Source organism: Rosa chinensis, chromosome 5 (assembly GCF_002994745.2).
Source record: "Rosa chinensis cultivar Old Blush chromosome 5, RchiOBHm-V2, whole genome shotgun sequence".
NCBI classification, from domain to species: domain Eukaryota; kingdom Viridiplantae; phylum Streptophyta; class Magnoliopsida; order Rosales; family Rosaceae; genus Rosa; species Rosa chinensis.
This window is the reverse complement of record NC_037092.1, coordinates 88,415,363-88,441,172: the sequence shown is the minus strand read 5'-3', so window position 1 is coordinate 88,441,172 and position 25,810 is coordinate 88,415,363. Positions and strand designations below refer to the sequence as shown.

Genomic DNA, 25,810 nt, shown 5'->3' with positions numbered 1-25,810 from the left:
TATATTTTGTCATCTAGATGCATGCATCCTGTAGAAATCCAAGGTTTTAATTGTATTATTCACCTGAAAAAAAAAAAAAAAGTTATAAAACAAAAAATTAGGACAAGCAACAGTGATTCCGCCTGTTAAAGTAACCGTTAGGTGAAAAACTTAAGCATGTTGAAGGCTAGTCTTGTTTTGGTTTGGACGTTTGAAAGCGAAGTTTTTTTTTTTTGGTTGAATAATATCGCTAAAACTACGGGTCAACATAGGATACAAGAGACATTATCCTGAAAAGACCTATCCCTATAAGTCTTTTCCTAAAAGTAATAGTGTAATACAAAAGTATTGTGCGGTTGGGCAAAATACAGAAGTTTTTTGAGTATACGGAAAAGGACACTAATTTACTATATACTAAAATTCACTTACTGTTTATTTAACAGTAAAAAATAGTAAAATATCGGTTCTGCCCTTGCTCGCTCTTTTCGTTTAACAGTAAAATAGCGGTTCTGCCCCCGAGTTGTATGTCGAAGTAAAAAGGCCTCTGAGTTTTTGTAGCGTGTTCTGGAAGCCTCCGTCGAGTGCAGCCAGATACAAACGGTTCATTTTACTTTCGGTTTTGTTCTCGGATACAGACACGCAGCGTGAAGAAAGAAGACGTAGATATCGATCCTTCACTATGAAATATAAAGTGCTGGATTTTTTTTCGTGCATAGAGAGAGTGAGAGACTGTGAAAGGAGAAGAGGAGCAATCGATCTGGATTCGTTTGGGTAGAGGTGCAGAGACGGAGAGAGATTGTGTAAGGAGAAGAGCAGGAACCGGTGTTGGTTTGGTTGCGAAGAGGTGGGTGCGTGCGAATATTGGGATCCAGTTTCAGCAAAAGCAAACTTCCAGGTAAATTTGGATCCTCTCCTTTAGAGCTTTTACCTTCTCGGGTGTCGTTACTTTGATAACGATTGATTCAATTATTCATATCTGATATCTAATTACGCGGATTGAGGGATTATTTGGGGTTTATGTGAAGTGGGTTTGCTTGAACAAGAGGTTTGCTTCTGTTGGGGATTTGTTTTTTTTTTGGTCTGGAAATTTATCTGGTGATGCAAGGCATTTACTTTTACCGAGCTGGAGGTTAGACGACTGTGGGTTTTCTGTGAAATTGGTAATTTTAAAGAGTTGAGATTGGTGATGATTGGTTTGATGAAAAGATTAGCATAATTATAGGAAAGGTGAAGGAAGAAATAGGTTCTGCGGCTTTGATTTTTTGTTTCATTGTTCACCTTTTCAGATCCGAGAAGGAGTTTGGGTAAAACCCAAATAAAATTGTAGTTGATTTCATCACCAATCTTTGCACTGGAGCGGTTAGGATTACCTGGGGCAATGTCTTCCTTGAGTAGGGAACTGGTGTTCTTGATTTTACAGTTCTTGGACGAGGAGAAGTTCAAGGAAACAGTTCATAAGTAAGTTTCGGTTTTATGATGATGTTTTGTTCAAGGAAAGAAGACAAACGTAAATAAGCATCCCAATTAAACCAAAACAGTAATGATAAAAGAGTGTAAAGCAAAGACATTATCATCTTTCTATTGGACTATTGGTTTAATTGTCTCTCTCTGTTTTTTTTATTTAACGAACATTAATTCTGTACTCTGAGCCTTGGCCTTTAGATTTGTATTGACTATTGTAGTTGTCCTCTTTAAATACAACTGAATATTTGCTCTCTTTAATCTCTCTCTCTCTCTCTCTCATAGAAATGTATACAAACGAAAACAAGCGAAATTCTAGGTTTCATTTCAATGATTTCATTTGAAACAAAAGTCAGGGTTTTTGATTTCTCGCTGTTATGATTGTTCTCAGCTTTGATTTTACTAACTGATCTAATCTCAATATGGCTTATTAACACACAACTATTCTGTCTGCATATCTTCAGGTTGCTATTCTTGAATTCTGTTTCCAAATAAAGAGCTCTAGAACTGATCCACAGTCTCAGAGTAATACTCTTCTTTTTGAAACTGAATTCTCTCCACCCACTATACCTAATCTTTCCTGAAAACTGAGAAATTTGCTGGTTTTCTGTTAAGGGAAAAAAATAAGTCGGTTCTGCAACGCTGATTGTGAATCTTCGACAGCCCAGTTGAGAGAACAGCTCCTGTTGTCGACAACGCTAAGGTGAAGCTTTAATTTCATCATCATATAGATCTGACATATTATATACCTTTCTTTGTATGAATAGATTCAATATTTGTTTGATCTATGAAAATGGTATAGGTGTTTTTTGTTCTTTCTTTTGTTATAGGATCAGCTAATTTCATATATACAGATTTGCATATATGAATTGGTTATAAGTATTTTTCTTTCTTTCTGTTTATGCAGAACTGGAGCCAAGGGGAAGAGAAGCATTTGGGTCTCGGTTTTGATAGGTGCAACGATATTGATCCAATTAGGTGTGTTTTTCCTTCTTTCTTTTGTTGCAAAATTGTTTTAAATCTTCTTTGATTTTGTTTGTGCTTTGTTTCCTTTGGCTTCTTTTGATTGATCCTCTTGAAGCTTTGTGTATAATTTGAAAGTCTATTCGATTTTGTAGTTTTTTATACAGAATTATTGTTTCTTTATTTGCTGAATTTCTGCTTTCGATGTAAATTTGGGTCATGCTTCTTATTTGAATTGGTCTAATCTGTGGGATTTGGTTAATTTCAGTGAGTGGTTTTTTTTTTTTTTGGTTTGGTTTTGTCTTTTTATTGCAGGCGATTTTCTGAAATTTGTTCTTAATTTCTTTTAGTGTTAGTGTTTTTAGTTAGTAGCCTAGCTATCTACCTATTAATATCATTATACTGTGCTAACAACAAATTCAAAGTTTAGATAGATTAGTCTCCAACATGATGGTGTATGTATGTACATCTTTTAAAGATAGAACCTTTGGTATCTCTGTTGTGTTGAACAAGTCACCTTTAATATCTTTGCTAGCCTAAAGCACTCTCTGATACAATCATAAACATGCTAGAGGCAAATCCTGCTGAAAATAATAGTGTAATTGAATCCCCTCCTATATTTGATTCGATTTTGTAGGTTTTTTTTTTCCTTCATGTTTTTTAATGTTATTTGTTGCTGGGATGTCATTATTTCCAGTTTTTTGTCAATTAACATTGGGATTTGTTTGTTGTCTTACAAGTTTTCGTGCCTTTGGGGCTGAAATTGTTACCTTTTTCATATTTTGGTGTCATGATCATTTGATTTGATTAAGGTAATTGAACTTAGTGGATTATATCTGCAAATAAATGAAAATGATAAACCTTATTAACATAGATTTTCTACTTTAAGCTTTTTATCAATTTTATGTCCCGTATAAAGAATGGAAGTGTAAAACTAATTAGGATTCCTAAACCTAATTGTGCCCACACTTTGCCGATATATCAAAAATAGTAATTTATGAGTAATTCCATCATTAAGAAGGCTATTTGAATACCAATTTCCAATATTCAAATTATTATTCTTAATGTGAAGACGCTTCTTTCTTTTCGAGATTTTTTCTTGAAATTGGCTAAAATCTCGTTCTACTTCACAACTAATAAGAAATTCATATGCACATAACTTTGCTTCCGTGGGCCACTTGTGTGAAGAGAACTTGAGAGCAACAAGCATAAAATTCTTGCAACAGATAGAAAACATATGCACACCTTATCCTTCTTCCAGTTCCAACTCCATTTTATTCTTTCTACTTGCAACACCATTAAGGAAACTACATTAGTCCACCAAAGATTAGCATAATCTCGACTAGCACTTAAATAAGGTCTAGCATACAACAGACTGATAGAGTCTCCAATGGAGTAATTCATTCAAGCCTAATCACACAAAGGAAGATGATAGGAGCCAAAAAAAGCACTTTTAACTTTTACATGGGAACATATTCTCCAGTGTAAATTTGGGTTAAAGAATTTTCTTCAAACAGAAAACACTCTGCTAAGAAGCTGGATGTTCATGCAAGAGCCTTCTACTCACAACAAACAGCAACACGATATAGAAGGTTTAGAGCTTAAGAATTGCAAATTTGGTCTTGGTTTCACTTCAAAGGCATTCTTATCTAACATATGAATATGTTCCCTTGAAGAATTTGCTGATTATGCATGCTGCCAAAGTTTATTAACTCAGAATTGTCTGCTCAGTGTTTAATAAAGGATCAATGACAAAATAACAATTTGAAGAACTATTGGCTTCATTTTTTTTTTTTGGTGATAAGACTATCTGCTTAAATCACTGTTGATTTTTTATTTTTTATATTATTATATACGAATATCTGCTCCACTATATCTTGCTTAAAAAGGACGAAGGACATTGCAATTTCATTCTTTACTAAATGAACAATTAATTCCGGGAAACAATGACAAATAGTACAAAGAGCATAACGACACTCCAGATATAATTTCACTAATCACTTAAACTTCCTAGACAGGGCATGAGATGAGGACGATAACTTTTTTATCTTTTGGAGGGTAAAAATGGAGCTGATAACTATCCTCCTAACCAAGAACCTACCCATATGAGAACTGGCCTCAAGAATTAGATCATATATGCAGTGATAGTGTGATACCAAGTGAAATAGGATTCGACTATTTGAGCAACCGTTGCAATACATAGGTCATAGGCCTTTTCTATGGGCTTCATAAAAAAATGCACACAAACATACATGATGCAAGTACGAAACTTGAGATTCCAAACCTTCAGAAGTGCAAGGTTGGAGTAAAACACTACAAACTTCTCACAGACATTATCTTTATGAAAGCAAGCAAGTTTTTGATTGGAAAGGAAAATGGAAAAACTTATTTTCATCATAACCTCAAAAATATGGATAGGAAAGACATATCATAGGTTCAACAAGATGATTTTAGCAAATAATTCATCAGAATTCTCCGATAAAAAATTTAGAATGACTACAAAAATCTCTTGATCCTGCAATTGTTGCTCTAAAAAACCAATCGAAAACATTATCTTCCTTTTCCTTTGTTTGATACTTTGATTCGGTTATCAACACTAATGGCATAAACATTTCACACATGTTCAATCACTCATAATTAAAACCTAAGCTCATTCTTCATGTACAACAACAAATTTTGTACAAAGAAACTCAGTCTTTAACTTGAAGTAGAAGTAAATGTTGGCTGTGGTTTCTTTGCTTCTTTTGCCCAACTCTTCAAAGTAAAATACTAAAATTAGAAATCTCAGAAACACAAAATCCAGTCTTTCCCATATAATTCACACAAAAACAGTAAAGGCATTACTTTTCTTTTTGAAGTAAAATTCCAAATTTACCTCACATTGGCTCCACACTAGCTCCTCCTCGGCAAGCCTTGCTCTTACATACAGGAATATCCTCGAACTGTTTAGCAGGCAATTTCTCGGACAGGCCCCAACGTAAAACTCAAGTGAATTAGACCCTTGTTCCATATGCATTCCTGTCACAGAAACCCAAATAAATAGCTTCTTGGCTTGAATCCCCGACACATCGGAAACAGAGCCGAAACTCAGCTTCCCTTTAATGTTCTTGTCGTAGTACACCAAGTCACCAACTGATCAAAGTGAACATAACATGGGTTTTCGAGATAGATCTCGAAGGTTCCATCGTCAGAGAGAGTGTAGGATCTTACGTTGTCGGGTAACAGACCCCTTGGGAGGCCGTACTTGGGGGGGGAGGTCATGGACGTCTGTGATTGATTGGAGCGAGGTGGATGGACAGTCGGGGTTGGGTTTGAGGTCTCTGCGGGATTAAGTTAATTGGGTTTCTGAGAAGAGGGTTAGGAGTAGAAGGAAGAGAGAGATTTGGGTTATGGATGAGGCCATTGATGATGTGCTATAGGAGAAGAAGGTGGGAATTGACTTTGGGAAGAACAGGGCCACAGGGGAACAGAAGCGAAGTAATTTAGATGAGTAGGGAAGGGTAAAGATGGGAAGAAAATTGTTTCATTGTTAGTAGGTACTTCTTGTTGGAGGGAAATTTCCGAAAGAGAGCATATATGTTGTAATAAAAGTTTTTTTTTTTTTCAGTCAATTATATTTCACTAAAATCAAAATTTGGTTCTTTCTTGGCCATCCAATATCCAAATGATACATAGAAAGAGATCTGAATAATTTGCATTGAGCCAATTTGAAAGTTTGAAGTCTAGCTAAATAAGACCCCATCCAAATTCAAATTGAATTTAAGTCTAGCTAAACTCTCGTTACTTTATTTTTATTTTTAAGTTGTTTGCTACCGATTTAGTTGATTTCTTTGATATTTATAATTTATTAGGTTAGTTCAGATGATAAGATGATATTTGTTTTTTTTTTTTTGAGGGCAACGGAAGACTAATCCATTGATCGAAATCATGACGACCTCACTCGATCAAGCATGAAGGGTACAAGCACCCCTCATATTACAATGCAAGCTCACGAAGAGTACTAAATAAAAAAGAAATCCATACTTGAAAACTAAAATCCTAAAGGAACTGCTGAAAAAGAATATGCAGAATGGAAAAAACTCCCTAATCCTACACTGCCCAAAAATGAAACCAATGTCCTGAACATCTTGACGCCTAAGACCCTTTTGGTGTACGTCGCGACATTCAACACACCCACAACAACATTCTAGGAACAGATGCAGGACAAACCATCCCAAAAAGCCCAAACCCGACCCAAGTGTGAGAAAATTAGGGGAATTGGGCTGTAGACCCAAGTCTCTAGACTGCATCCCTGCAGCCCAGAAAGGCAGAGGCCCAAGGCCCACTACCCACACCTTACGTGCCTCACACCCAGCCGCCAAATCTAGCCCTTCCGAGAAGCCTCCCGCCACCGCCAAATTAGTCTAACGGCCTCCCCAGGCAGAAAACCGTGGCAGCCATCTCGCCGCCCACCAAAGCCTGTGCTAGCCGCCGATCTGAACGCTGATCTCTAGCAGGAAAGCTCCGATCTCGCTCCTCCTCTAGTCCCGAAACCACCACCGATCTCCTCTTCTAGTCCCGACGCCGATTCACTCCGACTGGAAGCCGATGATGCAGGAAGAGCCTCCCCCAAAAGCCTGATGCTGACCACCGCCGTCGACCACAACGCAGCCCGAAAGAACCAAAATCGGGCTCGACCACAACGCAACTCGAGATCGAAGTCTCGTCCCCCTTGGTCTGGAAAACGACGCCGGAGCGCCCTGCTGCAGATCGGAGCCAAGGGACGCCGCTGCACTGCTCATGAAACCTTGGTTTAGGTTTCGGAATCACTCCGACTTTTTTGGAGCCCTTACAAACACTACAATTTACGATAAATTCTTACACCAAAATAATTAGATGATAAGATTATATTAAATAAAATATCTCAAATATGTACAATCCCTTAAATAAAAAAATAAAGGGGAAATGATCAGTTACCCAATTTTAGGCACCAAATTGCCCACTTGCTCCACTAACATTTTTTTAACCCCATTTACCCAAAACACTCTAAGGGATTATTTCCCTAATGCCCAATTAATTCTTTTTTTATTCTTTTTTGGGGCTTTTTTGCCCTCTCCTTCTTTCTCACTTAGAGAGAGAAGTCATCTTCCACCTTGATGTGCTCCGGTGACCAGTGGCCGGCCGTGGTCTCCTGCGACCGGTGACCTAAATCCGGCGACTAGTCACCGAAATCCCGAATCCGACTCCCGGACTGGTGACCGGATTCCGGCGTCTGATGTTATTACCCCCCAATAATAATATTATTGCCCCCCAGTAGCAAGTTTATTAGGGATCAATAATTAAAGGGTCAGGATCAATGGACACATTATTTGACACAGTTTTTGACACTTCATTTGAGCCCTCAGATATAAAGACATTTAATGGTCATGATTAATTATGGCAAATGACTTGGCATAAAATTTATTCTTAACAAAAAATAAAATAAAATAACGTAAAACTTTTGTAAAAACAAAAATAAAATAAAAGGTTTAACAAAAAATGATTAAGAACTGATAATACAGTCAAAAAGAACAAAGAAAAAAAGAAGCAAGAACAACATAACACGATCTTAGATTCTTGTTAAGTGAAAGATTGATAGACCAATTGTTCAGTACATCAAAAGAAAATAAAGAATAACCCAGAAACATTCATGGAGGAATCATTGAACATAAAGCCAAGAAAACCACAATAAGTAGAGAGGGAGAAAGAAGATGATTGATCACTACAATTTTGATTCTTAGTTATAGGTTAGAGAACAATTAGAAAACCATATCCATCAAAATTATGGTTGTAGGTTTCTCTTTATTGCATGATTCAGGTTTTGAAATTGGGGTTAATTATTTTTAGACTTTGTGAATTGTAAATAGTTAGAGAACACATACACACAGATATAAATATACATCTAGGAGAAGATCAACAAACCAATTTTGTAATAGAATGATTAAAATTTCTTGTACCAAAATATGGATTGTCAAAAGAATTCTTATAAAAAAGAAAAAATTGTGAAGAACTTGTGTTCGCAATATTTAGGAAATTCCCATTTGTTTCATCTTTATTACTTTGCCAAAGAATGAATGGAAGAATGGAAAATGACATTCTTATTCATAAAATGAGTTCTTGCTCTTTTGATCTTTCTTTTTTTTTTAACATGTTTTTTTGTTTTCTAATATCTTGTTAGACTTATTATTTTATTTTAGAAAAGAATTTTTAACAAATTTTATGTTTTTGTTGGGAGGAAATTTAATACCATGTCATTTTCCATAACTAATCTTGACCACTGAATGTGTTAATATCTAAGGGTTAACATAACGTGTAAAAAATTGTGTCAAATAGTGTGTCCATTGATCCTGACCCATAATTAAAAATGAAGATGTTTATAATTTTGAAAGTTTTTGTAGGTTTATCCAAATAAATAATCTTATTATTGCCTCATAATAATCTGATTACTGCCCCAATAAATATGTTATTTCCCTCCAATAATCTTTTTACTGCCGCCCAATAATCTTATTATTGGTGGGTGTAGGACGTGTGGGACGACAACCTAGAGAGAGAGTGAGAGAGAGAGAGAGAGAGAGGTGGGTTTGGTTTTTTGTTGGGTTTATTGGGATTTGATAGTGGGGTTGGGGGTGGAGGTTCACGCGTGGGGGGTGGGGAGTGGGGATGACGTGGGAGAGTGGATATCCTGCGCGTGGAGCTTCTACCATCTCCATCATTCATCATCATCTTCTACTTTGGTCAACTTCAGTTCAATTCCATCCACATCATCTTCTACCCAGAACCCAATTAGCCTCAAAACCTTTGAATTCGTTGAAAACAATCAGAACCCCTATTTGGTTATTTACCAAACAACGTTTTTCTCAATTGGGTCACTGAAAACTCCCCCTCCGTGGAGCTCAAGTCGGTCCTAAACGCAACAAGAACTGCTGCTCACCTCGTTCGATTGGAACGAGGCGGCCTGGATCGCATCGGATCGGACTGATCCGATTTGGACTGGGTTTCACAGATGCCTTGCTGTACTCATCTGCGGAATGGCTTGGAGGTGCAGGTTCGAGGTTTGCCGGGCGACGTCTAATCTGTCGCAGCCTGGATCGCATCTGATCGGACTGATCCGATTTGGACTAGGTTCACAGATCCAAGCTGGGGATCGATTTGCTTGGAGGAGGCGGCACTTTTATTTGGCGCGACGGGGATGGCGGAATGATGGCGTTGCCGGATTCGGGGGATGGAGGAGAGAAATCTGTGGGGTGGGGGGGGGGGGGAGAGAGTTGACAAGGAGAGAGAAATCGTTGGGGGGAGAGAGAGAGATAGATAAGTGTAATTCATTAATTAAAATGAGGGCAATACTGTCAATAGATGTTAGATTGGATAAATGGGGTTAAAAAACTCTTAGTGGAGTAAGTGGGCAATTCTTAAGTTGAAATTGGGTTAGTGGTCACAGCCCCTAAGATAAGAGAATAAGATAAAGGGAAATGATCAGTTACCCAATTTTCGGCACCAAATTGCCCGCTTGCTTCACTAACATTTTTTTAACCCCATTTACCCAAAACACTCTAAGGGAATATTTCCCTAATACCCAATTAATTGTTTTTTTATTTTTTAAATTTTTTTTAGGGATTTTTTTGTCCTCTCCTTTTTTCTCACTTAGAGAGAGAAGTCATCCTCCACCTTGCTGTGCTCCGGTGACCAGTGGCCGGCCGCGGTCTCCGGCGACAAGTGACCAGTCACTGGAATCCCGAATCCGACTGCCGGACTGGTGACCGGATTCCTGCGTCTGATGTTATTACCCCCCAATAATCATATTATTGCCCCCCAATAATAATATTATTGCCCCCCAGTAGCAAGTTTATTAGGGATCAATATTAATTAAAAATGAAGATGTTTATAATTTTGAAAGTTTTTGTAGGTTTATCCAAATAAATAATCTTATTATTGCCTCGTAATAATCTGATTACTGCCCCAATAAATATGTTATTTCCCTCCAATAATCTTTTTACTGCCGCCCAATAATCTTATTATTGGTGGGTGTAGGACGTGTGGGACGACAACCTAGAGAGAGAGTGAGAGAGAGAGAGAGAGAGAGAGGTGGGTTTGGTTTTTTGGGATTTGATAGTGGGGTTGGGGGTGGAGGTTCACACGTGGGGGTGGGGAGTGGGGATGACACAGGAGAGTGGATATCCTGTGCGTGGAGCTTCTACTATCTCCATTGACCATCTCCATTGTTCATCATCATCTTCTACTTTGGTCAACTTCAGTTCAATTCCATCCACATCATCTTCTACCCATAACCCAATTAGCCTCAAAACCTTTGAATTCGTTGAAAACAATCAGAACCCCTATTTGGTTATTTACCAAACAACGTTTTTCTCAATTGGGTCACTGAAAACTCCCCCTCCGTGGAGCTCAAGTCGGTCCTGCACGCAACAAGAACTGCCGCTCACCTCGTTCGATTGGAACGAGGCGGCCTGGATCGCATCGGATCGGACTGATCCAATTTGGACTGGGTTTCACCGATGCTTCGCTGTACTCATCGGCGGAATGGCTTGGAGGTGCAAGTTCGAGGTTTGCCGGGCGACGTCTAATCTTTGGTGGCCTGGATCGCATCTGATCGGACTGATCCGATCTGGACTAGGTTCACAGATCCAAGCTGGGGATCGATTTGCCTGGAGGAGGCGGCACTTTTATTTGGTGCGACGGGGATGGCGGAATGACGGCGTTGCAGGATTCAAGGGATGTAGGAGAGAAATCGGTGGGGTGGGGTGGGGTGGGGGGGAGAGAGAGAGAGATAGATAAGTGTAATTCATTAATTAAAATGAGGGCAATACTGTCAATAGATGTTAGATTGGGTAAATGAGGTTAAAAAACTCTTAGTGGAGTAAGTGAGCAATTCTTAAGCTGAAATTGGGTAAGTGGTCACGGCCCCTTAAGATAAAGATCCTATACGACGATTTTGTTTCTTTTCTCGTCAAAAAATTTTGTTACTAAGCAATTAGTATTCCTTGTACTTTGGTCAAAACCCTGAAAGTTATTCATGTGCTTTCTGTTCTGTTTTGTGTGTATTGTTCTCGATGCCTCATAAAAATTAGATTGAACAACTTTAGCCTTATCGACCCTCTTTAGTGCGGTAAAAGTTGATTCAAATGCTACTGGCATCTTCTTGTATTAATCGAAGTTAGATTAGATTAAAAAATTGGCTCAAAGTCTTTGGATGAAATATAAGAATATCATTGGTTTCACTTCCCTGTTAGGACTATGAAAATGTCTCAAGTTTAAAAGTGCTGCGAAGAGCCAAATAGTTAAGTCTGTTATCAATCTAGATGATGGAGCAAATCTTGAGGGCTGAGAGACAGAGACTGTAAAAAAAGGTTCTGAAGCTGAGGATATAGATTAGCACATGTAATATAAGGAGTAGAACAACAATGCTGGCTAATTAAATGATCAATAAAGTAAAAGACGTGCATTTTCATAGCATTTAAGACATCTGTGAGATCAAGAGAGTGGTTCAGGAGCCTCTTTGAAGTCCTTGTAGGATCACTTTCATGCAAACATTATCTGACCAAATGCAAGTTTAAGTGATTCATATTGGGACGTTTCTTACATTTCTGGTTTAAATGTTAATGTTCAATTCCTGTCTGCATAGTCTGGATGAAGATTTAATTGTGTTGTTTATGAGGTCATTGTTGTAAATGATAATGAATATTCATGCAATAGGTATTGCTTAATGTATGCGATTGACATACTCATAATGTATGCGATTGACATACTTATAATGTGCGATTGATAGACTCATAATGTATGCGATTGATATACTTGTAATATGCAATTGATTAGTATAACTATTATGTATTGCCTTTTGTATACATGATGTAACCATATATAAACCTCATGGTGAGATGAATACAATACAATACAATACAATTTTTCCAATTCTCTACAACATGTTATCAGCACGAGCCCTAAATACAAGAAAAAAACCAAACCAGAAAATTCTTCAAAACCTGCCACTGCCATCTTTTGAGCCTCACTGCCGCAGCTCCTAGCCCACGCTAGCCTCACCTGTGCACCTACCCCTGCAGCACCTACGCGCCCCTGCGCACGCATCCCCGCAGATTAGTCCTTTTATTTTTCAAGAATTTTTGTAATGGCAATATGCCTTAGTCAATAAATGACAATTGTGTTAAACACTTTCTTATGTGGTACACCCAATGAAATATGATGTCTAGGAAAGTCATTGAGATTAATGATACTTAAGAGAGCCTCGCTCCACCAACATCTCTCTCTACTTTCCTGGTCATATTTGATTGGAGTTACCAAACGGATAGAGTGACTACAATGTGTCTTAGTTTGATTTTATTTTGGATTAGACTTTTTGGGACCTTTGATGTAATCATTGGCTATCTTTATTAATAAAGTATCGTATTATTATTCGATGTCATGGACATGTTTTAAATCCGAACTTTATTATTTTTCAGTATGTTTCCTGGAGAGTTGGAATGCCTTGTTGATAGTGGCACCACACATACTATATTGCAACATATGCAACTATTTCTATGGATGACGCCTAGTCGATCTTCTGTGACTACGATGGCTGGACCATCACAATTGATTCATGGTCGAGGACCAGCTCAATTTATGTTGCCAAATGACACAAGTATTAATGTCATCGAAGCTCTATATGCTTCTAGGGCTGGAAGGACCCTATTGAGTTTTAAAGATATAAGAGCCAATAGTTTTCATGTGTAAACACATTGTGAGAATGGACAAGAGTTCCTTTGCATCACCTCTAATGACTACGGACATAAACGAGTATTAGAGAAACTTATGTGTCGCTCTAGTGGGTTGTATGCAACCACTATTTGAATTATTGTATCCAACCATATCATGAGAGATGACTTATGGGATTCTTACACATATAGGATTTGGCATGACCGTTTGGGACACCCAGGTCATGATATGATGATCCGTATATTAAAAACTTCACACGGACATTCATTTTTCAAAAAGAAAAGAAGTCAAAACCAAAATTCGATCCAAGGTATGGCTGGCGCCACTTACCCCTGCGGCCCAAAAGTGGTATTGACGCCACCAATACCTCCTTGGTTCCTTTTTCTACTTCTAAAGTCAATTGTGACTTCGTGGCTCAACCAGATACTTCCCTGGTTGCTTCTAAAGCCCCTCTTTCATTTTGCAAAGCCTGCTCTTTAGCAAAATTAGGATCGAGACCATCCTATGCAAAGGACACTAAAGAAAATATTCCATTCTTACAAAGAATCCAAGGTGATATTTGTGGACCTATTCAACCAACTTGCGGACCATTTAGATATTTTATGGTGTTGGTTAATGCATCGACATGATGGTCACATGTCATGCTATTGTCCTCAAGAAATGCTGCATTTGCTAAACTCCTAGCACAAATCATTAAATTAAGGGCTCACCACCCTGATCATCCCATTAAGTCAATTAGTCTTGACAATGCTGGAGAGTTTACATAAAAAACATTTGATGATTATTACATGTCCATTGGGATTGAGGTTGAACACCCTGTTCCTCATGTTCACACCCAAAATGGTCTCACAGAAGCTGCCATTAAAAGACTTCAAATGGTCGCTAGAGCATTGGTTATGCGCACTAATCTTCTTGTTTCTGCTTGGGGCTAAGCAATATTGCATGCAGCTGTGCTCATTCGTCTGAGGCCTACTGCCACTCAACCCTTTTCTGCGTCCCAGATGGTTACTGGATATGAGCCTGATGTCTCACACTTACGCATATTTGGGTGTGCAGTTTATGTGCCAATTGCGTCGCTACAGCGCACCAAAATGGGTCCTCAAAGACCATTAGGCATTTATGTTGGATATGACTCTCCAACCATCATCCTCTACTTAGAACCCTTGACAGGGCGATCTATTTACCGCTAGATTTTCGGATTGTCACTTTGATGAGACAGTCTTCCCATCGTTAGGGGGAGATAGGAACAATAATGTTCAACAGGAATGACAAGAATTGTCGTGGTCTGTCCCCACTTTGTCTCATCTTGATCCCCGAATCGCACATTCCGAAATTGAAGTGCGGAGAATTCTCCATCTTCATAATGTAGCAGACTCTATGCCTGATGCGTTTTCTGATATAGCTAAAGTGACAAGATCACATATACCTGCTGCAAACGTGCCTGCAAGGATTGATGTCCCTAAAAATCATAGACATGGCGCCACCCCTAGGGGTATTGGGCATGGCGCCTCCAACACTAATAGTGATGGCAATATGGCTCAGGCCGGGCTCCCAGCAAGGAAACGTGGGAGGCCCAAAGGTTCGATGGATTCTCGCCCGAGAAAGAAAGCGAGTTTGGCACAGAAAGATCCATTAATCATCGACATAAATAGCCCGTCTCATGAAGATATTCCGGATTATGGTTAAGTCCAAGAGACATCATTAGGGGACGCTCCAATGTTAGAACCAATTCCAGGGAATAGGGAGATCTCCATGAATTATACTAGTGTACATGAGACGTTGAATCGAGATTCTATTATCCTTGATGATGTGCTTGCATATTCTATTGCTCAAGGAATTATAGAACACGATGATATCGAACCTCGCTCCGTTTAAGAATGTCAACAAAGAGCAGACTGGCCTAAATGGAAAGATGCGATCCAGGTTGAATTGGATTCACTAACAAAGAGACAGGTATTTGGGCCTATAACACTGACACCCCCAAGTATAAAGCCTGTTGGCCATAAATGGGTCTTTGTTAGAAAGCGTAATGAGAAAAATGAGGTTGTTAGATACAAAGCCCGCCTTGTGGCGCAATGTTTCTCACAACGCCCTAGAATCAACTACAAGGAGACATATTCTCCCGTAATGGACGTTATAACGTTCCGCTACCTTGTTAGTTTAGTAGTTTCCGAAAAACTTGACATGTAGCTTATGGATGTGGTTACAGCATATCTCTATGGGGATCTAGATTCAGAGATATATATGAAGGTTCCAGATGGACTTCAATTACCCAAGTCAAGTGGCTCTAAACCACGGAGCGGGTTTTCAATAAGATTGAGACATTCACTATATGGGTTGAAACAATCCGGACGGATGTGGTATAACCGTCTAAGTCACTACTTGATTGGGAAGGGATATGAGAACAATGAAATATGCCCATGCGTGTTTATAAAGAGGACAGGTTCCGGATTTGCAATTGTAGCAGTTTATGTCAATGACATGAACCTAATTGGAACTCTAGATGAGTTAAAGGAAACTGCTAAGTACTTGAAATCTGAATTTGAGATGAAAGATCTTGGGAAAACACGGTTTTGCCTCGGACTAGAACTCGAGCACCGTAGTGATGGGATTATGATCCATCAGTCAGCATATACTCAAAAATTATTAAGGCACTTTAATGAAGATAAAGCAAAGCCTGTGAGTACTCCCATGATCGGTCGTAGTCTTGAGCCTTAAAAAGATCCGTTTCGTCCAAGGGATGAGGATGAAGACTTATTAGAGGCTGAAGTGCCCTATCTAAGTGCAATAGGCACATTATTGTACTTAGCTCAATACACAAGACCAGACATCTCATTAGCAGTAAACTTGTTAGCTCGACACAGTTCTGCGCCAACACGCCACCATTGGATTGGCATAAAGACAATCTTTCGATACTTGAGAGGTACGATTGATATGGTCTTGTTCTATCTGTACAGAGAGAAAAGAAATAACGGAAGTGTGGGATTGGACTCCACAAGGCAAAACGCTACCTTCCGTGCTCCTCCTCCCTTCCATCAAAATGACAACGATGTCTTGATGGGTTTTACTGATGTAGGGTATCTCTCTGACCCTCACAAAGGTCGCTCCCAAATGGGTTATGTCTTTACCATGGGAAGCACTGCGATATCTTAGAGGTCTACAAAGCAGACCCTTGTTGGTACTTCCTCAAATCATGCAAAGATTATCGCTCTACATGAAGCCATGTGAGAATGCATATGGCTAAGGTCTGTAGTTAGACACATTCGAGGAACTTGTGGTTTGAAGTCTACCACAGATGAACCTACATGCATTTATGAAGATAATGCAGCTTGTATTGAGCAAATGAAGTTAGGTTTCATCAAGGGCGACAACACCAAGCATATATCGCCTAAGTTCTTTTACAATCAGCAACAACAAACACTTCTAAATATTGAAGTGAATCAAATCCATTCAGAGGATAATGTAGCGGACTTGTTTACCAAGTCATTACCTAAATCCACCTTCGAGAAACATGTGAAGAGCCTCGGATTAAGAAAGTTATCCGAACTCCCATAATTGTAGAAATCAGGGGGAGACCTTGACATCAGGGGGAGGTATGATGTCTACATGTTCGATCTCGAAGAGTGAAGGACGTGTTGTGCTCTTTTTTCCCTTCGACCAGGGTTATTTTTGTCCCACAGGGTTTTTGTTACCTGACAAGGTTTTTAGTGAGGCAACGATCAAAACGTCATCACCGAGTTTGAGCGGCACATGGGGGAGTATGGAAGGATGTCGACTACTCCACATTCACGCTCGCTGTGCTCTTTTTCTCCTTCGACCAAGGTTGTTTTTCCCACAGGGTTTTTATTACTTGGCAAGGTTTTTGACGAGACAACTTAGAAGTGCATAGCAGAGGCAACACTATTGATATGGAATATCCAAGGGGGAGTGTTGTAAATGATAATGAATATTCATGAAATAGGTATTGCTTAATGTATGCGATTGACATACTCGTAATGTATGCGATTGACATACTTGTAATGTGCGATTGACAGACTCATAATGTATGCGATTGACATACTTGTAATGTGCGATTGATTAGTATAGCTATTATGTATTGCCTTTTGTATACATGATGTAACCCTATATAAACCTCATGATGAGATGAATACAATACAATACAATTTTTCCAATTCTCTACAACAGTCATCATCATTCTTGGGCTTCAGAAATAGATGTATCGATTATCGAATTTAACAAGTCCCGGAATTTGTAAATCGTCTTTACTATCACTTTTCTTTCTAATGGATAACACATATACAAACCATTTGAAATCTACTTCCCTTCTAAATAGAATGTAATATGAAATCTGCCATCATGAAGGAGCTTAAGGAGCTTACAATGCCAGATTAGATTTGATTTCTAGTGGTGTAAATCATGGAGTTTTAACTAAGCATATCCACAGAACATACCTAAATGCTTGCCAAAACTTTTCTATTGTTATTGTCACGTATAAAGAGCATGTATAATGGCTGGTAGCTTCTCATTGGTGGTTCTTGCTTACCTCTATACTTATAATTTGGTAAAATCTTCTTATGTCAAGCATCCTGACATGGCTAGTTTTGCAGGTTGACTCCGTATCATGCTATTGCAAAGTAGATGCAGGCTTAAAAACAGTTGCAGGGGCAAGAAAGTTTTTCCCAGGATCAAAACTTTGTATCCAGCCTGATATCAATCCAAACTCACACAAGGGGAAAAGTTCACGTAGGGAAAGGACGAGAATCCAGCCACCTCTTCTGCCTGGCCTACCTGATGATCTTGCAATTGCTTGTTTAATCAGAGTCCCTCGGGTGGAGCATAGAAAACTCTGTCTAGTTTGCAAAAGATGGTATCGCCTTCTGGCTGGAAACTTCTTTTATTCTCTTAGGAAAAGTCTTGGAATGGCAGAAGAGTGGGTTTATGTCATCAAAAGAGACCGCAATGGAAGAATCTCTTGGCATGCTTTTGATCCCACGTACCAGCTCTGGCAGCCACTTCCGCCCGTTCCTGGTGAATATTCTGCAGCGCTTGGTTTTGGTTGTGCTGTCCTTAGTGGTTGCCACTTGTACTTATTTGGAGGAAAAGATCCATTGAAGGGATCTATGAGACAGGTTATTTTTTACAGTGCTCGGACAAATAAATGGCACAGGGCACCAGATATGCTTCGAAAACGGCATTTCTTTGGTGCTTGTGTTATTAATAACTGCCTTTATGTAGCTGGTGGAGAGTGTGAAGGAATACAAAGGACTCTCCGTTCTGCTGAAATTTATGACCCGAACAAGAACCGGTGAAGCTTTATTTCAGATATGAGCACAGCTATGGTTCCCTTTATTGGGGTTGTTCACGATGGTATGTGGTTTCTAAAAGGACTTGGATCGCACCGTGAGGTAATGAGTGAAGCCTATTCTCCTGAAGCTAACACTTGGAACCCCATTAGTGATGGGATGGTTGCTGGTTGGCGCAACCCAAGTATTTCTTTAAATGGGCAACTCTATGCTCTGGATTGCCGTGATGGGTGCAAGGTTAGGGTTTATGATAGAGTGACAGATTCATGGAACAAATTTATTGATAGCAAGCTTCATTTGGGCAGTTCTCGTGCTTTGGAGGCTGCTGCACTTGTTCCTCTCAATGTGTTGCCTCTGATTTTCACCTCGGCCTATACAGTTGAGGGATCAAGGAACAACTGTCCTTCTCAATGAATAGAGTGCGGAGCGTGCCAGCACACGGCCAGAAGGCCAAGTGTGCAATTGTAGGTGTAGTAGATGTAGTGCCCGTGATTCTGACTTCGTCGAGCGATTGAAAGACGAGGAAGGAACAATCTCAGCTGAGGGTTCGATGCCTCTAGATTAAGGACTTGATGGCTGAAGGTCGGGTGAGTTAGGTGTGGTCGTGAGAGTATGAGTAAATATGAATTGCCTGGTCACAGGGCTTAGGTCAATTGGATCCAAGTAATAACAAGTAACTGAAAAGGTGAACTCGTAACGAATGAAATCTTCAAGATTAATAGCTACTATGCGACTACGAACAGTAAATAGCACGATCAAACAAGTAAAGCATAAAGACAATAAGGAGCAAATAAAAGATAATAACAACGAAACTGAAATCTGGAATGGCTGAAAATTATTAACTATTGTTTGAAAGAAAACAAAGAGAACAATTCAAAATCTATACTAGGCTACAAGGAAAGTAAAGTAACTGAAATTGTAACTAGCAGAGCAAACTAACTAAGGAACAAGCGGAAATTCTACCTAATGCAAAAGGTAAGGCGGAAACAAGAAAAGCTTGATGGCTTGAGTTTCAGGAGTTATGTGTCTATTGTCTTCTTTCGATGCTTCTATTTATATTGGCTGCTTTGTGACTTGAACTGATCTCTTGACTCTTTTAAATTGAGTGGAATTCGGCCTCCTCTTGGCTCAGTGACTCTATCTTGATTTGGCTCCAATACTTATCGTCGGTTGACTTGACACTGGACTCTATCTTGCTTTGGCTCTGATGGTCATCATCAACGGCTGTAATTAATCTTGAAGTAGACTATCTTGGATTGAACTCTCCTCATCGGCTAACGAACTTCAATTCGATTGAAATACTAACTTGATCAAATTTCATCTTTATCACTTATCGGCCTTCTCTGTCAATCGGCTATTATCTTCCCAAGTTGAGTTCGAGTTGGAAACTGAGTAGAATGACTTGAACAATCGGCCGATGGGCTTTTAGATAATAAATCTCTTTTCCGAATTGATGACTACGGACCGGCCGATAACTAAAAGCCTAGCTTTTATCTGACTCAACTTGGACCAACCAAAGTGTCCAAGTATTCATCGGCCACCATTTCTGGCTACGAGCCCAAATTACTTGTTGAGCGGCTCATTGTAATTAGAAGTCATTCAATAATTATGCACTTTAGCTATGTTTGAGTGGACATGCAAATGTGGGTACAAACACAATGGAAAGCTTTGCATTATTCGTAATAACATGAGCATCAGTTTAGTTGATGTTTCAAGCCTGGATAAGCAGGTTGAAAGCAACCCTAGCCTTTGGGAAAATATTGCTGGTAAAGGTCATTTCAGAACTCTAGTCTCGAATTTATGGTCAAGTATAGCAGGCCGAACTGGTTTGAAGAGTCACTATACACTGTCAAGTGCTCCAAGCATGACAACTGGTATTCATGTTGCTTCTGCGTGTGGGAATGTGGGAGGCAAGACTTGAGATGTGGAGCACTGTTGTTGTATCTGTAAACCCAAGGCAGTCATCTCCTGCGTGCTATCTGGTATGGGACTGGTGATGTTGGTTTCGGTAGTAGAATTTCGAGGTTGTTGTTGGTCTCGGCAATAGAATTATGTGATCATTTCTTTACTTTAATGAAGAGAGAGATAGGGAGCATTCACCCGTAAATCTTGTTGTATTGGTCTAGGCCTTTTTGTCTTGTGCTATGGGGATTTATGTATTAGTAGTATGTATCTTAGAGATGCTTTGTGAATATACATGGGTGATTAAAGATCATTCAATATATACGTGTTCATCTCTGGAAATTATTAGCTTTCCAATAGCTGTAGTCTTCTATTTACTCTTGAATATCTAATCAGTGTTCTTGACCAGCCAAGAATTGAAACGGTGATTTACTATTAAAAAGTCATGTAAGATGGGGTTCAACTTATCAATGCATTACAGTCGTCTTTATTTTTCTCAAGTATGAAGTATCAATGTGCACCAGCAAAGAATTGAGTACACCAGCAAAGAACAAATCAATCGATCTCCATTGTCTCATCTTATTGTTATAGCCTTAAACAAAAAAATTCAATATCTGAACATCCCTAGTTATTTTGTTCGTACAAGACTCAGATTTTAAACCCCACGAGCAATCATTTCCTGAAACCTTTTGAATGATTCTTCCCTTTGAATCTTTAGCTGGTTCCTGAACTTCTTGATGAAGGCATCAGCCATGTCATTAATGTCGCCTTGCTCATCCGCTGCCATCATCCTTCTGCTCATTGCAGTCAGAAGGAACCAAGAAACAAAGGAATTTTAGGGTTTTCTAATATATTTTATTAATCTTCTCCAAGAATGGAGTATATATACAAGATACAACGTGTCCGTGTCCTATTAGGAAACAACCAAAAGACAATATTCCTAATAATATACAAGATATACAACCCTAATGATACACGGTATAACTCATGCCAACACTCCCCCTCAAGTTGGTGCATACAGATCACGGATGCCCAACTTGTCGAGTGAGTCATAAAAAACTTTCCTTGATAGAGCCTTTGTGAGAATATCTGCCAATTGTTCTTCAGTAGGAACGAAAGGAAACAAAATGACCTTTCTATCAAGGTTTTCTTTAATGAAATGTCGATCTACCTCCACGTGTTTCGTACGATCATGCTGAACAGGGTTGTGAGCAATTTCAATTGCAGCCTTATTATCACAATAAAGCGGCATAGCCTTGTTCTACTTGAACCCTAAATCTCTCAACAAATTTCTCAACCACAACAGCTCACAAAGTCCTCGGGCCATTCCTCTATACTCTGCTTCTGCACTAGAACGAGGCACCACTTTCTGTTTCTTGCTCTTCCACATAACCAAGTTACCACCTACAAAAGTAAAGTAGCCCGAAGTAGACATGCGATTTGTAATATTACCTGCCCAGTCTGCATTTGTGTATCCGAAAATATCTAGGTGACCATATTTTGAAAAAATTAACCCCTTCCCTGGAGCAGACTTTAAATACCGCAAAATACGAAATACAGCACCCATATGAGCCTCACTGGGATTATGCATAAACTGACTCACCACACTAACTGCATAAGCTAAATCTGGTCTAGTGTGAGATAAATAAATCAATCGTCCGACTAACCTCTGGTATCTCGCTTTATTTGTAGGTACTTGATCCAAATACTCGGCCAATCGATGGTTCTGTTCGATAGGCATATCGACAGGTTGACAATCAAGCATACCTGTTTCTGCCAGCAAGTCTAGAACATACTTTCTTTGACTCAACACAATACAATCCTTCCCACGAGCAACTTTAATTCCCAAGAAATATTTCAAGTTACCCAAATCTTTCATCTCAAATTTAGAAGATAACTAACCCTGTAACCTTTGAATCTCCTCCAAGTCATCACTTGTCACAACCATGTCATCAACATAAATTATCAACCATACTGACATTTGAGGAACAAGGTGTGATCTGCCGATACCCAATTCTCTTCATGAACTTGGTAAACCGGCCAAACCACGCTCTGGGAGACTGCTTCAGACCATAAAGAGACTTCTTCAATTTGCATACCACTTGCTCTTTAGTGGAAGTACCATAGCCAGGAGGCAAATCCATAAAAACCTCTTCATGTAGATCACCATGCAAGAATGCATTCTTAACATCAAACTGTTGCAAAGGCCAATCAAGATTAGCAGCTAACGAAAGAAGTACCCGAATTGTGTTAATTTTGGCCACTGGTGCAAACGTCTCATCATAATCCACCCCATACTTCTGAGTATAGCCTTTGGCCACTAATCTAGCCTTGTACCTGTCTACCGATCCATCCGAATTGTGCTTCATAGTAAACACCCACCGACAGCCTACCGTTTTCTTTCCGGGTGGTAATGATACTAATTCCCACGTACAATTCTTCACAAGAGCATCCATTTCGACTGTCATTGCTCGCATCCACTTCTCATCCCGCATTGCATCCTGCACTTTATTAGGAAGATACAGAGAAGATAATTGATTCACAAAGGCAACATAAGGTTTAGACAGCCTATAGGTCGACACATAATTAGCAATAGGGTATTTAGTTTTTGCATTGAGTGTGGGTTCATAGCGTTTGGGGGGCTGACCACGGTTAGACCGACTAGGCATATATTTGGTGGGAACACACTCTGACACAGAAGATGGAAGAGACAAAGGAGGAGAACGTACCTCAGGTGATGTTGGGGCAGAGGAGACCTTTGAAGAAGAGGAGGGACTGTTCACTTTTGAAGAAGAAGGAGGACCGAAATCTGCAACTGAATCAAACCCACTGTGACCGGAATCTGTAACTGAATCAAACCCACCTTGAGCAACAACGGAACCAAAATCGGGTACTGCTGCATCTCCGGCCGACTGGACGAGTTCCGTTCCTGATGCCCATCTCCGGCTGATCCCCCCAGGTCCGGATCCCCATCTCCGGGTGACCCAACGTCCGACACAAACTGCCGTGCCCGATGCTCATCTCCGTCTGACCCGATACCCAGCGCCGGTCCTTCTCCAAACATTCTGATATCCGTCGCCGGCCCCTCTCCAGCCGGCCCAACATTCCTGTGCATGTACGCGAGGTCCAAAGTAGACCCGTTGTGGATCGGTGGACCAGTGTTCTGACCGGTCTGTGTTATACGGTGGCCGGACATGTTAGGCTCCTGTGGGAGCGATGCGCTGTGTTTGCTGGAGGTGGAACCAATCAGTGGGGAGCTGTCCTTGGAGGTGGGACCCATCAGTGGGCAGCTGTCCTCTTTGTCACGTTCAGGTCCCAAATACTCCAGACGAGAGAACTCAGGCCACCCATCTTGCCCACTGAACAAGTCTTCATAATAACACGACTTCTCCCCCTGACGATGAGTCACAGGAGGTGAAAAATAATAGGCATCTTCATTGAACGTAACGTCCATAGTGACATAAAAATTTTGGGATTGGGGATGATAACATTTGTAGCCTTTTTTATGAGAGCCATACCCCACAAACACACACTTAAGGGCTCTAGCATCCAACTTTGTCCGCTGATTCTTATATAGATGAACATAAGCAATACAACCAAAGACACAAGCAGGAAGGGTGTTAGATGATGGAATAGAAACAAAGTGGGACAAAACCTCAAGTGGGACATGACCTTGAAGAGAGGTAGACGGAAGACAATTGATAAGATGAGAAGCACACAAAACAGCCTCTCCCCAAAGATACTTAGGCATGTTAGCACTAAGTAGAAGAGACCGAGCCATGTCCAGAAGATGACGATTTTTCTGTTCAGACACCCCATTTTGCTCGGGAGATTGTGGATATGAGGTTTGATGTATTATGCCATGCTGCTGGAAATAATCATGAAAAGAATGACTGACAAACTCACCCCCATTATCGGAACGAAAAACCTTAACATGAGCATCATATTGAGTACAGATAAGATTATGCAATGCTGTGAAAGCAGAGAAAACTGAATCTTTGGACTTAAGTAAAACAACCCAAGATAATCGAGTAAAGTCATCAATGAATAACACAAAATATCGCATTCCAGAAAGGGTAGAATGTTTAGAAGGACCCCACACATCTAAATAAATTAACTCAAAAGGCATAGTACTAGAATGAAAACTTGAAGGATAACTAGATCTATGACTCTTAGCCAAAGCACAAGTTTCACAATGTAGGCTAGACTCACTAACTCCCAAAAACAATGAAGGCATGGACTTCTTCATAACTCCAAAAGATGGATGACCCAACCGCCGGTGCCACAACCATAGTTCACTCAATCGGTCAAAATTCAATGTCAGGGCCAAAGGTGGTTCCGGTGCTTGTGTTGGCTCTGCGTACATGCAATCCAAGTGAAACAGTCTTCCCCTCAGGTCTCCCTTGCCCATGATCACCCTGGTACACAGATTCTGAAAAATAACATACATTGGGTAGAAAGTTACAGAGCACTGGTTTTGTGACCCCAACTGGGAGACAGATAAAAGATGATGAGACAACGAAGGTACATAAAGCACATCATGCAATACAATGGATGATGTAACCTGAATATACCCAATACCTAAGACCGGAAAAGATGCACCATTCGCATTAGAAACATGGGATATAGAGGGGGATGACATAGACATAAAGAATGACTTATCATAGGTCATATGGTCAGACGCACCAGAATCAATTATCCATGTATTACTACCAGTAAAGTCAGAAACATGTAAAGCGACACCAATTTTACCTCGAGTTTCCTTAGTTACGGAAACATTACCCTTTGAGGGGTCTTGTCCCTCAATGCTATAGAAGTCAGGTTCTGGCACCAATTGAATTGCAGCTTTGCCTCTTTGACCACCACCGCGTCCTCCATGACCTCCAGTATTATTGCCTCCTTTCCAACCAGAGTTGCTATAATTAAACCTTCGCAGCTTAGGGCATTGATTCTTGAAATGTCCAACGTCCTTGCAATAGTTGCAAGTCATTTGGTTATAACTCTGATTCTGCTGATATCCCTGAGTCCGTGGTTGAAACTGGTTCTGAGATGGAACTAGGGTAGATTGGGATGTAGCATGGATTGCTAAACTAGAAATTTCAGTATGAAGATTCTGAGCAACAATCTTGTTACCTTCATCTCTTCGGATATAAGCAAAAGCTTGCTCCAACGTAGGTGGAGTTGTAAGACGCAATAACTCATTCTTTGCCCCTTCACAGTGAGGGTCCAAGCTGGCAAGAAAAATATGGACATGTATCTTGTCCTGCTCATTCTGATAGGAATTAATATCGGCTTCACAAGTCATAGGATTAGGGTTCCTCTGATCAAGCTCCTGCCAAATTGTCTTCAAATTTGCATAAAATGTTGCAACAGGCTGTCCACTCTGAGTTATTTTGAAAGCTTTGACATTCAATTCATGAACACGAGCAAAATCACTCCCATCATAATATGTAGCAGCAACA

The 25,810-nt window shown here is 39.8% G+C and overlaps 1 long non-coding RNA gene and 1 pseudogene across 2 annotated transcripts; both read left to right on the top strand.

Moving 5' to 3' along the window:
* The first annotated feature begins 528 nt into the window (after window positions 1–528).
* On the top strand, window positions 529–5,372 carry LOC121053051. Of its 2 annotated transcripts, XR_005810588.1 has the most exons (5): window positions 530–874; window positions 1,266–1,437; window positions 1,905–1,965; window positions 2,056–2,143; window positions 2,348–5,372. It is a non-coding gene; the product is annotated as an uncharacterized LOC121053051 (long non-coding RNA). The 2 variants fall into 2 exon arrangements; XR_005810587.1 differs by having other exon boundaries at window positions 529–1,437.
* Window positions 5,373–17,650: 12,278 nt separating this feature from the next.
* The window catches only part of LOC112164420, a 60,350-nt pseudogene continuing 52,190 nt past the window's right edge, over window positions 17,651–25,810 (top strand).